Source organism: Callorhinus ursinus, unplaced genomic scaffold, assembly GCF_003265705.2.
Source record: "Callorhinus ursinus isolate GAN/ISIS: 27379988/994484 unplaced genomic scaffold, GSC_fseal_2.0 scaffold12, whole genome shotgun sequence".
Lineage (NCBI taxonomy): Eukaryota > Metazoa > Chordata > Mammalia > Carnivora > Otariidae > Callorhinus > Callorhinus ursinus.
This window is the reverse complement of record NW_027397074.1, coordinates 74,638,018-74,655,147: the sequence shown is the minus strand read 5'-3', so window position 1 is coordinate 74,655,147 and position 17,130 is coordinate 74,638,018. Positions and strand designations below refer to the sequence as shown.

General features: G+C 39.8%; 1 protein-coding gene across 1 annotated transcript in view; it reads right to left on the bottom strand.

Annotated features, from left to right (window-relative positions):
• Window positions 1–17,130, bottom strand: part of CHRM2 (cholinergic receptor muscarinic 2) — a 357,636-nt gene that overhangs the window by 336,329 nt on the left and 4,177 nt on the right. Inside the window, exon 2 of the mRNA XM_073899253.1 lies at window positions 12,007–12,112. The gene's annotated coding sequence lies outside the window, so the exon portion shown is untranslated. The remainder of the gene's footprint in view (window positions 1–12,006; window positions 12,113–17,130) is intronic.

The following is a 17,130-nucleotide window of genomic DNA, read 5'->3' as shown; positions in this document are numbered from 1 at the left end:
AAAAAAAGAAGTTAGTGGCTAAATATATTCACACTTGTAGCCCTACCTAATAGATGTTGAATAAAAAGAACAGTTAGCCAACACAGTTGGAAGCAGTTTATATGAAAAAACAAAAACAAAACAACAACAACAAAAAAACAGTATGGTACTGGTACAAAAACAGACACATAGATCCATGGAACAGAATAGAGAGCCCAGAAATATTTGATTTGATTAATCTTCAATAAAGGAGGCAAGAATATGCAATGGGAAAACGACAATCTCTTCAACAAATGGTGTTGGGAAAACTGGACAGGAACATGCAAAAGAATAAAGCTGGACCACCTTCTTACATCATACACAAAAATAAACTCAAAATGGATTAAAAACCTACATGTGAGACCTGAAACCATAAAAATCCCAGAAGAGAGCAAAGGCAGTAATTTCTCTGACACTGGCCATAACAACATTTTTCGGAGACAAGAAAAACAAAAGCAAAAACAAACCATTTGGGACTACATGAAAATAAAAACCTTCTGCAAAGCAAAGGAAACTATCAACAAAACTAAAAGATAACCTCATGAATGGGAGAAGATATTTGCAAATGACATATCCGATAGAAGATTAGTATACAGAATATATAAAGAACTTACACAACTCAACACTAAAAAAGGAAATAATCCAATTTAAAAATGGGCAGAAGACATGAACCAACATTTCTCCCAAGAAGACATTCAGATGGCCAACAGTCACATGAAAAGATGCTCAACATCATTCATCATCAGGGAAATGCAAATCAAAACCATAGTGAGATATTACCTCACAACTGTTAAAGTGGCTAAAATCAAAAACACAAGTGTTGGTAAGGATATGGAGAAAAAGGAACTCTCATGCACCTTTCATGGGAAAACAAACTGGTATAGGCACTGTGTAAAACAGTATGCAGCTTCCTCAAAAAATTAAAGATAGAATTACCATATGACCCAATAATTCCACTATTGGGTATTTACCCAAAGAACATGAAAATACAAATTCAAAAATATATATGCACCCCTGTATTTACTGCAGCATTATTTACAATAGCCTAATTATGGAAACAGCCCAAGTGTCTACCAACAGATGAATGGATAAACAAGAGGTGGTAAATATATACAATGGAATATTACTCAGCCATAAAAAAGAACAAAATCTTGCCATCTGCAACAATATGGATGGATCTAGAGGGTATAATGCTAAGTGAAATAAGTCAGTCAGAGAAAGATAAATATCATATGATTTCACTCACATGTGGAATTTAAGAAACTAAACCAATGAACAACAACAAAAAAGAGACAAAAAAAAAAACAGCCTCTTAAATAGCGAACAGATGGCTACCAGAGGGGAGAGGCATGGGAGGATGAGTGAAACAGGTGAAGGGGATTAAGAGTATGCTTAGTGTGATGAGCACAGAGTGATGTACAGACTGTTGAATATTGTACACCTGAACCTAATATCACACTTTATGTTAATTATATTAGAATTTTAAAATATTTAAAAATTAAAAAATAAATCATTTTCAAAATAGATAACATAAATATAAATTAAAATGCTATTAGATATTTGTTTTTTATATAATGGCCCAAACATATATGTGTACCATTTTTCTCCATTCTAACCATTAATAAAAATGGCTTCCTAACAAAATATCTTTAAAAAGCTTAAGCAAATAACGGATGTATTGTTACTTTTTTTTTTTTAAGATTTTATTTATTTATTTGACAGAGAGAGACACAGCGAGAGAGGGAACACAAGCAGGGGGAGTGGGAGAGGGAGAAGCAGGCTTCCCGCAGAGCAGGGAGCCCGATGTGGGGGGCTCGATCCCAGGACTCTGAGACCATGACCTGAGCCGAAGGCAGACGCTTAATGACTGAGCCACCCAGGTGCCCCTGTATTGTTACTTTTTAATCAAGGTGACAGAAATGAGTTAATGGTTCAAGACAGGAAACGCCAAAACTTCATGAAACCCCCCTTACACGCTAGGAAGAACAAGACAACTCAACACCAACTGTCTGAATAGTAGATTAGTAAATTAATTAAACAGTACATTAATTAATGTTCTCAGTGGACTTCTTTCCCCAAACTCGTAAGCCAAGCCAGCATTTGCCCAGTAGTTAGGATTTTAGTATATGTCTGTACCAGCTGAATCTACCTTGGTGAGCTTGGCCTGAATTTCCTCACCTCCTTCAGTGGGGAAGATGTCTACCACAGACGGCTTTCTACCATTTCTGTTGAAGAAAAGGCCAATTCTGTATAAGATTTATAAAGCTGTATAAACATAGTTGATTAAGCCCTTTGGGGTGAAAGGTAGAATATAAATGTAAGATATTAAAGTGCTTAATCCAAAGCACCTTATTGTATCCTCCATCAAGCTGAATAAACAAAAATGCAAAGGAACATAATATATCACTGCTGGAATATCCATCAAAAACAGCCACAACTTTTCCATTTTGGGCCGATTCTATTTGTACAGCCTTAAGTTCCAAAGACTTCCAAAGGTTTGTTGAAATGTAATGCCACCCCTTCTCTTTCCCCCACCTTTGTCATTGACTTAATCACTTTCTATGTGTTAACATAAACGAAGCTATGCATCCTTGCTCGATAAGGATGATACCAAAGGCTTCAGCTGCTAAAAGAGTAATTTCATACTATAAACATCCTCTCTGGATATCAAACCCACAAACGCAATAATTAAATTTTTAAAGGTCTCGAAAAGTGGGGTGAAATATGTATATATTACTCAAATTGGAATTAACTTTCCAGTTTCCTCAGGACTGGCTGGAACATGGTAATGTTCCCATTTCTCATGTAGACTTGACAGTCCAACCTGGACGGTTTTAGGGCCAATCTAAAGCCACTGGTAAGAGCTCTTGTCCCTTGTAGAACAAGTAACTTATCTTTAGTTAGTTCAGAAATGCCCTGGCACTCCCTAGGCATAATAGGCATATTTTAGTTTGAGGAATATGGGACATATTCCAGTATACTATTGAGAGGGGCAGAAGACAGATTTCGTGTAAATGAAGGTTAGTGGTAGTACCTGCCTGCCAACAAATAGGTTCGTGGCATCATAATGGTCATCATTACCACAGCCTACACACATTGAGTATTTAGTATGTGCTAGTCACTGTGCTAAGCACTTTACATGCATTCTTTATCACAAAGGAGATAGTAATATTATAGATCCCATTTCAGAAATTAAGTGATTAGTCAGAGGTTACACTCCTAAGACAAAGATGAATCTAAAGGTTTTGTAAGGCCACAGAACTAATTTAGGGTTGATTCTCAGAACATACTGCTTAGGGACACCCTACCAATGTCCAGACTCAGGCCAAAGGTAATACTGACAAATGCATACACAGCTTTTTGGCTGAATTTCTGAGGCCAATGGTGCGGTTAGCATTTCTACTGGGGCTAATATTGGGGTAAGGAATCTTATGGAGATAGGGAGAAGCTTCCGCTAGAGGACTTGTCTTTCACTTTGATAGCACATAAGAGGGAGAAAATGTCCATTGTCCATATGTAAGAAGTATGGAAGCAAGAAGAAGTGTTACGGATATTATAGAGGAGGAGCAAAAGCTTCCACAGCCACCCACTGGTATCACCAATGTCTGAGGCACTACCAAAGTTGTATAGGAAAAGCCTAATCCTCAGCCACACCTTGGCCTGTGAATGAACCACACTGATGTTACAGTACACTTACCCCTCAGGAATCCCAGTGAAGACATTTCCCCTAGCTCTAATAAGTGTGTTGTTCTCTGACTTTCTTAGGTCCCTTTCATTATTCCATTTTGTGACTCTGCAAGAGTTGGGAGATCAAATTCAAAAATCCCACCTACAAGCCAACTAAGCTTCAGAAGGAGTCCCTGTTTGACACCTGACAACTATGTTGAGTGCACAGATAACTCTGTTCTGTGGTTTACAAAGATTGGTCCTGAAGGCTGGGCTGGTTTCGGCCTTTCTTCCGGAAGTAGAAGAGCATATGTGGTGTGGATGACCAGAGGGGAAATAGCTTCAGAGGGCTGTTCTGTTCATAGGATTTTAAATTAATGTTAAAGAAGAATATTGTGTTATACTCTCAAAATCATCAAATCAAGAGCAGTACACAAACTATTTTACAATTCAGAATAAGAAAATTTGCCATAAAAGGGGAACAAAGTGCTTATGTGAGTTTCCAAAGGGAATAATTAATACACACAACAGGAAAGGCTTCTTGGTGGATATGGCAGTAAAGAAGCGCCTTCAAAATCTGATGCCCCTTTGCTTAAAGGTCATAATTGGGGGAGGTTTGAAAATAGACTGAAGGGGCGCCTGGGTGGCTCAGTTGGTTAAGAGACTGCCTTCGGCTCAGGTCATGATCCCAGGGTCCTGGGATCGAGCCCCATATCGGGCTCCCTGCTCAGCAGGAAGCCTGCTTCTCCCTCTCCCACTCCCCCCTGCTTGTGTTCCCTCTCTCGCTGTCTCTCTTTCTCTCTGTCAATTAAATAAATAAATAAAATCTTAAAAAAAAAAAAAGAAAGAAAGAAAATAGATTGAACAGCAAAACTATACAAGGCTGGGCTGAAATTTAAACATATATAGGAACCCAGACCTCAGGAACGGCCCTATGGGAAAAAAATATAAACAAAAGTATTGTATTAGAAGAGTTCTATACTATGGAACACATGTGGAGGGAACTTAACCTCCAAGGCAAACACAGCTCCTCAAGTACTTTCCCTCTGCTCTTTCACATCTCTGGACAGAGGACGTAGCTCCCCAAAACATTTGCCTGTAAGCCCCTTCCCTGTAGGGCAGGATGAAGTGTCTGTTCTATGTTGAACATTCTTCAAGGTTATGGGTATCTTGCTCACCCCTGCAGTCCTAGCACAAAAAAAAATTGGGTACAGAACTGGCATTCAAAACACTTTAGATTAATAAATGAAGTACTGTGCACATAAAATGAATGGTGAATCTGCTAGAGGAATCAGGAATCACCGGGAACAAAGGTGGAGCAGGGATTTATGGATCTACGTTTACTCTGAGTTTAAGACGTGCTCTTCTCAGGCACCTGGGTGGCTCAGTGATTAAGCGTCTGCCTTCGGCTCAGGTCATGATCCCGGGGTCCTGGGATTGAGCCCTGCATGGAGCTCCCTACTCAGTGGGAAGCCTGCTTCTCCCTCTCCCACTCCCCCTGCTTGTGTTCCCTCTCTCGCTGTCTCTCTCTGTCAAAATAAATAAATAAAATCTTAAAAAAAAAAAAAAAAAAACTTGCCTCTTCTCCGGCTCTAGACTTGTTGGGACCTCCAGGATCTAACCTCATCCTCCATGTCAGGGCAAACTCCAGGGTCTGGGAATGACAAGGGAAGCAAGAATTGGGCATATGGCCTTTGGCCTGATACATAAATATCTTGCCATCTCAGTGTCATGGTCTTAACCCTCTGTCTTTTAAAAAAAAATTTTATTTATTTAGTTATTTATTTATTTGAGAAAATGAGAGGAGAGAGAGAGCACGAGTCGGGGAGTGGCAGAGGGAGAAGGGAGAAGCAGGCCCACTGTGGGGCTTGATCCCAGAACCCAGGGATCGTGACCTGAGCTGAAGGGAGTGACTTAACCAACTGAGCCACCCAGGTGCTCCTGGTCTTAACCTTCGTAAGACTCTTTTTAGGTCTTCCCGGAAAAGCCTGGTGAGAGAACACCAAAGCTAAGTTACTAGTTACAGAAGGCTGCTAGAGAGAATAATTCACGCACAAAATGTGCTGTACACTTGAAAGAAAAAATAAGAGAAGGGACAAGGTGTTCGTAACAGTGAGAGAAAACAGATCTTAATGATTCCAATCTATGTTCTTCATCTTCATGATCTGGAAGAGTAAATGTTTGTCTGAGATTATATACACAGTGAAATACACACAGGACAACTGTTGGTCTGAGGTGGCAGCTTTGCACATTATACCAAGAACTTTCTTAGCTTTAAAACCTTTTTTTTTTTAAAGATTTTATTTATTTATTCATGAGAGAGAAAGAGGCAGAGGGAGAAGCAGACTCCCCACTGAGCAGGGAGCCCAATGCGGGACTCGATCCCAGGACCCCGGGATCACGACCCGAGCCAAAGGCAGACGCTCAACCATCTGAGCCACCCAGGCGCCCCTAAAACCTTTTTTTAATGTTTATGGTAGATGTTTGTTTTCATCATTTCCAGGTATTAGTGGACAAAAACCATTTGGAGTATATACTTATGAAAATCTACGCTTAGTAATATCTATTTACAGATAACTTGGTATTCTTGAGGTCCTGACAAAGCCATCTTTCTCACATGCTTTTTAAAGTTCGGTCAGATTTAGTGTAAACTCTACTTCTTAATACTGCAGGCATTCATTATCTCTTTGTCATGCAGAATGTTAACCCGGACCAACCCTCCTCCTGGGCAAGTAGTTGGGATATTTTTTCTGTATTCCATTGGTCTATTATTAGAATTATTCATACTTTTAGAAAAATTGTCATAACAATCGTTTTTAAAAGACAGAAGAGACAGATGTGAAGTGTAAATTGAAATGTAAGAAAACAAGTACCTTAGTTCACTGGACAAAGTTGGATGATGTGATTAACAGGCCCACGGCAACAAATGTATTTCTAGAACATTGTATATGGTGTGGACTCTCTGACCCAGCCATCAGCAGGGAATTCTATTTTGAGTTGGTTTTCTAGGAGGAAAATGTTTAGTTCTGAACCATTCACCTTTATTCACCCTACTCCTCATATCCAAAGGCATTATTTGCAAACAGGTAGCCATGGTTAGAAATTAAGGAAAGCCGTGTCTATGGAAAAGTTCCTACTACAAATATATTACTCTATCAGCCACGAACTGATAAGACTTAAAGTGACTAATCATCTCTTTTGAATGAATCTCTTTTGTGATTGTTTTTACTTTTATTGATTAACATTGAGTGAATGGTTTCTATATGGCAGGCACTCCTCAAATTGGGTTTCTGCCACAAAAGGATGGATAAAGACCCAGAGCAGGTGGGAAGTTTATCTCTTCCATAGGAAGCCAGGGAAAGAATTCCCAGACTCCAACTACAACACACATATTTTTGTTAAAACAGCAGCACACACAAAAAGAGAGAAGGTATTATTAGAGGCAAAGATTAAATAAGCCCCCGACGTACTGAATTCCTGTATCTAATTAATATAACTTACCTAGAGTTGCACATGTCAACCCATTTTCTGAGCTGTGTCTATTTTCAACTTTCTCAGGACTACTGCCTTTCATACCCTTTCACCGTTCCTAAAATTGTGTCTGGCAACCCCTGTCCCACACTGGCCCTCTTGAGCCTCTTTGCACTGATCCACTCGGTTTTTTCCATGGTACTTATTACCTTCTGATATAGTATTTATTATGTTATTTATTTTCTGCCTCCCTCTTCTAAAATAAAAGCTTTGCAGGGGCAGGGATTCCTGTTTTATTCACTGATGTATTCTAAATTCCTAAAGCTATGCCTGACAAATAGCTTGATTTGAAAAATATTTGTTAAATCAGTGAGTAAACAGATAAATAAGAAAAATAGGGTCCATGAATTATTCTTCTTTATATTTCTAGACCTAGCATAGTGTCTCACACATACACAGTGGCTACCCAATTATTGTTGATAGGATAAATGAAGGAAGGAAGGAAGGAAGGAGGGAAGGAAGGAAGGAATACACCTGTGCTTCTGACCAACTGGCTATAGATGGGAGGTTCCCTCCTTCCTTGGACTTCGGGTGGCAGTCACAAATCCAGGCTGACCTGTATTTCTGACATACTGGCTATAAATTAAAGGTTCCCCGGGTTCAAGCAATCTGCTAGAACAACTTACAGAACTCAGAAAAATGTTTTACTTACTAGATCACTGGTTTATTACAAAGGATATAACTCAGGAATTTCCAGACAGAAAAGATGCACAAGGCAAGGTATGGAGAAAGGTCTTGGAGGTTCCATGCTTTCTGGGAGTGCCCCTCTCCCTGCTTCTCTACATTATCACCAACGTGGGAAGCTCTCCAAACTCTATCCTTTTGAGTTTTTATGGGGACTCCATTTAGAGGCATGACTGATTAAACCATTGGCCATTGGCGACTGATTCAACTTCTAGCCCCGTCATTCCTACACACCTCAAGAGGTTGGTGTAGGGGTAAATTCCAAGTTCTGATCCTCTGATCATGTGGTTGGTTCCCTGGAAACCAGTCCCCACCCCTCAGTTACCACTGAGCTTTCTGAAAGTCACCTCATTAACATAACAAAAGACACCCTATCATTCTTATCAGAGGAAATTCCAAGCCTTTGAGGAGCACTGGCCAGGAATGTGGTCAAAGACCAAATACATATTTCCTATTATAAATCACGGTATCACACCCCCAAACAAAGAAGATTCTTCTGCTATAGCCTTAGAGGAGGTAGTTATTCCTCCTTCAGAAAAGAGCCATTTGAATGTTTTGCTTTTGATCAATGTTTGCTCAGTTCATGTTTGGCTTGTTGGAGACGATTTTGTTAGTTGCAGAATACTATTACCACCATGCAGATTTTTTAATAAGATGAGCAGGAAAGATAATCTGTACAAGACTTTTTTACTTCTGTTAATTTAAAAATTTACTTAATTTATGTAAGGTGCTTAGGGGGGGAAGAATTAGCATAAATATGAGAGAAAAGGATTTGGAAAGATCAGCAAGGAGAAACAGAGATTAACAAAGGAATTCTATCCAAATAGAATGAATACAGGTTTTAAAATATTGTGTAAAACTTGTGAATCCTTTCAACTAAAAGAAAAGCCTTCTACATCTTGGTTTGAGCAGCTACTCTTCCATTCTAAGCATAAAAAGAGGGAAAGGAATGCTAAAGCCAGTTTCTAAAGCAGATATTCACTCTGGCCCAAGACAATGGATTTCAGTTATCTACTAAGCTGCACTGAGAAACAGTTTTTATTGGTGTCAGATGCTGTAGTACTCCACGATTTCTAGAGTACTGGTCCCTTGGATAATCAAATTCAAACTAACATACTAAATGAGCCCAGTATTAATAATCAATTAAAGTCCAGAGGTGAATTACTGAAGAGGGCATTTAAATGAAGGGGGAGGCTTGAAGATTATAGTGGGCAGGGCATATAAAAGCAAGGATAATCACATTCTATTTTAAGCAAAGATCATGGAAATCTCTATTTTTTTGCATTATGGGAAAAATCAATTAGTCTAAAACTGGAATTTTTTTTCTGTCAGACTATACCAAGCCAAAGGGAAATCATTACATTTGACATCACTAATAAAACAGATTGGTTTTCAGTTAATACTTAGTTTTCTCTAAAGAATATAATCTCAGAAAATCATCCATCAATAGATAAGCCTACACTTCTCCCCATGTGCAGACTTCTGTGCCTCAGAAGAGAAAAATCCAAGTGAGAGCATTAAAAAGAGAGAAAACAGGTATGTGCACTGATGGAAAAAGAGTATTACCAGGAAAGAGTGGTTTAGTAGCTACATGGCCCAGCTTTGAACTCTACTTCACCACTCACTGTGAGACCTCAGACAAGTTACTTCAACTCTTTGGGTCTCAGTTGTCAAGTTTAAAAACTTACAAATTGATTTCACAGTATCTACTTCTAGGACATTTGTGAGACGCTAATAATAAAAAGCTTATGTAAATTCCAATTATAATCCATGGCAGAGGGCGCCTGGGTGGCTCAGTTGGTTGGGCAACTGCCTTCGGCTCAGGTCATGATCCTGGAGTCCCGGGATCGAGTCCCGCATCGGGCTCCCTGCTCGGCGGGGAGTCTGCTTCTCCCTCTGACCCACTTCCCTCTCGTGCTCTCTATCTCTCATTCTCTCTCTCTCAAATAAATAAAATCTTAAAAAAAAATAATAATAGTCCATGGCAGAGAGTAACTACTTAATATTTCACGGTTGAGGATGAGGATGATAGCAATGAATTATTTTAATATAGCACCGTAACAATAACTTTTATTCATTAGACTGTCATTTAATATACGCACACATACAAATCTGCACTGGCCCATGCCCCCTACTTTCCACCCGCCCACACCCCTCTGGCAGAAGCCCAGGGTCTTCATACTTCTGACAAGATGCCTACCTCCTCCTTCCCAGCAACCCAGTCCTGACTGCCTTGAGACTAACACCACCAAGTTCACTGTGCTTTTTGTACCTGTTTGCTTCAGTCACCAAATGATTCCCACAACTCCCAGGTATCCCTCAACTTCCATCTCTAATTCCCTAGGTATTCTTTATGCCTCAGCCCTCATTTCTAGCCAATTCTGAAACCCAGCCATGCTTCCCTCTGAAATTCATAGCCAGCCATCAGCAAAATTCCCTATGTTCTTTTTCTCCATTTCTCTTCCCACATCCTTCTCTACTGAAACCTGACTTTCCTGACAGCCCTACCAATATCTGTTTTGTCCTTCACTTCCTCCCTATCACTGGGACTGTGTACTCCTTGCTGCTTATAGAACATAGTCTTTCTATCCTCTATAAAAACAAAAGGAAAACAAAACAAGCTTTGAATCTCCTGTAGTCAAACTATACCACCACCATTTCTCCTTGTTATAACCATTTATCATCACCAAACTGTCACTCATGCTTATCCCTTGAAGATTTTAGCTTCCGGCTGACTGTCACTTTCTGCAACAACATACCTGGGACAATTCTTAGTGGTTTAAATTTTCACGTAGATGATTACTGTAAAACCCAGACTCTTAATTCCTTAATTCTCTAAAAGGAGTTTATTTCCCACTCTCCCAGAGCCACAATTCATGCGCATATCCCAGACTTTTTCATTACCAAAAATTACAACCTCCTCAGACCTCATTTTCAAGTATCCCACTCTCCATCCAATACCTATCTTTCTAGCTCCTTCCATCTAGTGCCACAACTCCCACAATTTTTCAACTCCATCAGTACCTATAATCCATTCAACCTGCCTCTTTTTCACTGTCCTTTATTTTCTTCAATGTTTTACTTCCCTCTCTAACCAGTTGATCATTATCCAAATTAAAATGACCCCTTTCATCTACCTGAAATCTTTTGTCCCTCTCTGACCTCAACTCACTTGGTTAAACCCAGTGCTTTTGCTATTCTGCAGGTGAAATGTGGCTAGAGAAAAATACAGGCATGCTGGCTAGTCTCACTTCCAACAGGTATCCACTAATCTCACATGCACCCTTCATGGCAACCCTCCTACATTTCCTCACTCACAACTGTTTTGTAAGGTAACCTCTTCTAAAACCCCTAACTCCACCTTCCCCAATATTTATTATGTTCAGCTGATGACCTTGCTTTTCTTTCAGCAAGAGAACAGAGGAAGAAACCAAGGAGGATTTCTAAAATTTCCTACAACACATCTATTCGCCCACCTGTGTCTGTGCCTGGCTTTCCTCCGTGTTCCCCAGCTAAGGCCTCCCATTCCACCTGCTCCCATGCTCTCTCACCTACTCAAAGACACCATTGCAGCAATTCCCCTCTTTCCCTCCTGTATCGTCAATTCCCCTTCACTAGAGCAACACTCCAGTAGGACACAAACCTATTTCAATTTCTACCTTAAAAAATACTACCTTAAACTACCTTAAAAAAAATAATTTAAAAAAAAACCTTTCTTAACCACTAATCACCTTCCATTTAACATCTCACTTCTATATGATACTTTTAAAAGAAGAACTCTATCAAGTGTTGTCCCTATTCACTATCTCTATTGTTTATCTCTCTTGTGTCTCAAAAGCCTGATTGAATTAGGAGTTTGCCCTCTCCTTAAAACAACCAGAAAGTTCCAAAGTGAGCAATAATCTCTTCTTGGTAAATTCAATGGCCACTTTTCAAGATTCCTCCCACTTGACATTTCAGTAAACAGTAACTCCCTCTTCTAACTACTCAGGAAAAAAAAAAAAATTAGAGCCATCCATGTCTTCTCTGCATCCCTCATACCCACAGCTAACCTACCATTAAATCCCATCAGCAGTTCTTTCCAAAGGTATGTGGACTCAAACTCACCACATCCACGGCAATCCCAGAGCCTGTGCCATCACCATAGTCCATGGCTGGATAGCTGGCAAGACGTGCTGTCTCCCTGCTTCTGTCGTCCTCTGTGGTCTCTTCTCTAGAAAGCAGAGAAACTGACCCTCGTAAAATGTAAGTGATTTCCACCCTCCCTTAAAGTCATCTATTATCAGGGGTCATCAAACTCCCATCTGCAGGTCAAAACCAAACAGTAGACCCCAGCACAGAATGATTTTTACATTCTTTAGGGGTAAGCAGAAGAAGAAGCAAGAGCCTAAGTGGAAGAAGAGGGAAAGGAAGAAGAAAAAGAGGAGGAGGAGCATATGTGAAAAGATCTTGTCCTGCAAAGCCTAAAATATTTACTGTCTGGTTCTTTATTTGCCATCCCCTGACCTACACAAGCTGTCTCTCTCTAATCTCTACCTCTCTGACCTCCTCTACTTTAACCATATTAATATTCTTGTTCTCTTTTTTCAATATTCCAAACATGCTCTGCCTCAAGGCTTCTGCACTGGCTATTCCGGATTCTGTGCCTTCCCCAGATATCCCTCTATGGATGGGCATCTTCACCTACTACTGGTCTTTGTTCACATGCCAACTTCTCAAGGAGACCTTCATTGACTGCCCCTTTCAAAATGCACCACTTCTCTCTAGCACTTCCTATATTCCTTCCTGTTTCATTTTTCTCTCGAGCACTTAACTGTTGGTTTGAAAACTGGCCCCCATCACGGAGGGCACAGAGAGACTGAAGAAAGAAGCAAACCACCCTGAATCGGTAGGTGGCAGGTTGAATAAGAAAGGTAACTTACATACAGGGCTTGCCTTGGGGGCCACAGGCAGATCTCAGCACCCACTCAGCAGAATCTCAAAAGTTTACACAGAAGCCTTAACAAGGTCCAGTCAGGTACTCAGTCCAGATGGTCTCAACAACACCTTGTTCTCTCAAGGCTCTAGGTGTCCTTGAAACTGGTTCCCACAGTGGGCTGAATGCACATCCAAGGACATGGGAAAGGATGAAGAGCCTCTGACTGCCCAGGTCCTGCTCTCAGGTTGAATGGTGGTCATATATTCTCGATGACCTCCTCCAACAATCACTGACTAGCGCGTTACATATTTAACTCATGTTTTATTGACTGTCTACCCCAACTAGAATGTAAGATCCACAAGAAAAGGGATGTACATTCACCTCATTCACAGCAAGGTACCCAGCATACATGACAGTGCCTGACACACAGTAAGTACTCAAAAAATACTTGCTGATTCAAAGAAGTGATATATTGTGAACTCTGCTAGGTTTTGGTCATGTAAATATGCACCTTCTCTGCAGTCTTGTGGCCACTGTTAATAAGTGAAAATGCTAAAGTTTTCTCTTGATTTGCAATATATTTTGGTTGTTTGCTGTTAGCATAACAAGACTTATTCTACTACTTACCTAAGCTGAACCCAGTGTGACAGACAAGCATTCTCAGCAAGAATAATACAGAAGTAAAATGTTTTATTGCACCCTTTAGCACCTGCTTCACTTTGTCCAATCTTCTCATAATAAACTGTCCCCCTTCTATTCACGTCTGCTCTTCTCTCTGCTGTTCACTTCCTCTCTTTTACTTCATATCAAAAATATATATGAGAGAAAGAGAGAGAATGAAAGAAATAACTAAAGTAGGAAAAAAGAAAGGCACCTTATATCCTGAATTAAGATTCATTCAATCAATAAATGAGATTTATTTATAAACAAGGAAATAGTAATGAGGGTGGGTAAAAGATGAGAAAAGTGAGCCAGAAGGCCACTCCCATTTACTAATCACTATTCACCCTGCATAAAGGTGTGGCATGGATGATAATGCTGGGATATGGGGCTTGAAAAGGATGTAAGTAAGGTCATCGTGGAAAGCTGGATTCTCACACTGACCAAGTAAAAACTGTTATTTTCATTCATGACCATCAATTCCCTAACCATAGATATAAATAAAAAGTAGACTATAAATCAACCTTAATCTGTCCTTACTTCTGTAGCAAACACCAAAGCACATCCTCTACTTAGTGATAAATTTATAGAAACATCCTTGCCCACGAATTTCAGGACAATGAACCACCAAGTGATCTCAGACATCGGAGACTCCTTTCCGTTCAAAATCCCACCAATTAATTCTACTACTTTCCATTTCTGTGAAGCAATAGTCTCCTAGACTTCTCTAGTTACATTTTCTTTTTCTTTCTCTGGATAATTCTGACTTTTGTCCAGTCATGTCAGAACCTGTAACTGTCAGTAACAGTCATCAGGAAACAGATGAAAAGCCAAAATTAAATGACTGGAGGTGTGTTTAATGAAGGCCCTTTTCAAAGACATGGGCAAGGTTTAGGGGAAAAAATGCAATAATGCAGTACCCCAGACTTATTGAGATCAGGGTGATACTCTTAGGTGCAAAAAAAGACCAGGGACAGGAGTAATTATAGAACTCAGAGAGAGTACTCTATAAGAGGGGTCACCTAAGAGGAACTGTAGCCTTCAGTAGAGGGCAGAGCCTACCCACAGGGAACCTGCAGGGATTTCCTCTCAATCTCCAAATCTCTTGTTGGTGCCTCCTACTGACAAAATCCAAGTAGAAGCCATAGGACAAAGAAGACTAACAATAGAGTCTATACAGGTCACTCTCCCAGAACACAGAACAGGAAAGAGAAGCATGGGGATGCATCTGGAGCATTAAATGTCATCATTGGTTAATTGTAATCTCTGTGTCAAGTAAATACTTTTCACAGACAGTTCCCAGATCAGTCAAAATGCTGGGGGTCGCAGAGAAAGAACTAGTATGTTAAAGAAACAGCATACAGTCTTCATACTGCAAAAGACATTTAATATGTGGGATTAGATTCTCATACCAGGTAAATTCCTAAGAGGATTTCTGTAATTTTTTCAGGTTAAAAGTTAATCATGACTATGTTCATAAATTTGTCAAGACAGTATGACTAACAGGGCATAAGAATCTTTATTAAATAAACCTCATTCTTCGTATCTAAAACATGAACTCAGTGGGTTTCTGAACTGGAATGACAACTCCCTCTGTTCCTTTGCTCCTTCCAACCTTGCTCTGTCCCTGTTCCCATTCCAGGTCACTGTTCAGCGTACTAATGCCAAGCCTGCTTTTACCCAAAGTGCCTGTTTCGTATGCTGTCATATATATACTGCCGGTTGGATCTCAGCCAGTGGAATTAAATGAAATGGTTTTCTGTCAGACTGAATACTAATTATGTCTTCATGCCAAAGCTAGGTCTGCATAATGACATCATTTGCAAGTAGTCTGGAGGTTGAAGCTCAGATAAAGTTTGCCCTGATATTTAGGGATACAAGCAAAGTGGTGCTAGGCTGTTTAGTCTACCTGTTTTGTGTTGGTTTCCTTGTTTGATAGATATGGCTCTGAAAATCCAAGGTCTTCTCTTGGGTAACACTGTGGATTAAGTAAATGCTGTCCTCCAATTTCAAGGCTTCAAACCCACAACTCAGTTTCCCAGGGAAGCCTTTGGGACACTAACTTTTTTTGAATTGCCAAGGGCCTTGTAATCCCTTCAGGTCACTCATATATGCCTAGCATGATAAAATATCTGATCTTCTGAGACAGTACGGTTTATATCTGTTGGTAATTCTGAAATGTTCCCACTTCGTGCACTAAACCCTGACCTCATCAGCCTATCAGAAAAAATATCCTTCACCCTTCCAAAGAGGTGTACATATTTTGCAGCATTCACTGCGCTCAGTTAGCTAAATTACTAATAATTCCATGCTCTGATAACAATGAGAAGAACACTTCCCCAAAGCCTTTTTCTCTCAGTTGACATTTTAAAACTTTTTCTATAGGAGTAACCATACTCCGGGAGTAAAAAGACAAAGAATAGACTCACGTTAAGGGAGGCCCACGAGGAACAAAAGTTTAGGTCAGGGGGAAAACGTATGTTATCTACTCCATTCAACACACCCATAACACAGTCTTTGAGTTTAAAGTATCTTCCTAGGTATATAAAGCATAGACTAACATATGTGAATCCTGTGCTCCAACATCTCATAATTATATGGAATTGTGGAAAGAGAATCAGGTAGGTTATCAAAAGTTGTCACTTTTAGGTCAATGTGTATTGAACTAAAGAGGTGTAGAGCCTTGGAAAACCATTTAATTCTTCTGGTAATTGAATGATGAGAATAAATGATCACAGGTTTATATGGGATTCAAATTATCTTCTCCTCTCAGGCTATATATATTCATATTGAAATCATTCTTTTAAAGTCTAAAAAATTTACTGCTATACAGGGGCGCCTGGGTGGCTCAGTTGTTAAGCGACTGCCTTCGGCTCAGGTCATGATCTCAGGGTCCTGGGGTCGAGCCCCGCATCGGGCTCCCTTGCTCAGCAGAAAGCTTGCTTCTCCCTCTCTCACTCCCCTGCTTGTGTTCCCTCTCTCGCTGTGTCTCTCTCTGTCAAATAAATAAATAAATAAAATCTTAAAAAAAATAAAATAAAATAAAAATAAAAAATTTACTGCTATACCAACATAATTGCTTTCTATTGCTGTCAGAGAGGTAGCCATTATCTCTGAACATTATGACATGTTCCACTGATTTTTAGAGTGCCAGTAACAAGTTAGAAACTCAAGACACTGATTTTTTTAACCTAAATATTTGGCCTACAATTAGAAAATTCTTTTTTCCAAATGAGTGACCTGTACTGCTTACCCTCCCACAAACGTCCCTTATATAGTTTATATTTAACTGAAAAGGCACTTCTGTTCCTTTTTACTTTATTATGTAGAAGCAGGCAAGAAGCACAGTAAACAAGCAAATGTCAACAAGGTTCAAGGCAGTGAAATACAAAGTCTGAAAACACTGAGGTCAAATCTCCAGACCAGCGCCCAGGGCAACTCAGTGGCAATCCACCACTGACTCTTTTGTCAAAAATTTCTTTCTTCTATTTGCTTTTACCACTATAGCTACAAGGCATGACTCCACGTGACTGTCCTGGAGTTGAAAAGCCTCAAACCTTTTAAAATTCATGTTCTCATCCACTTGGGGGAAAAGATCATCTTCATCTGCCCAAGACTTTTGCGGCTGTGTTCGATTATAATCCATCATGAGT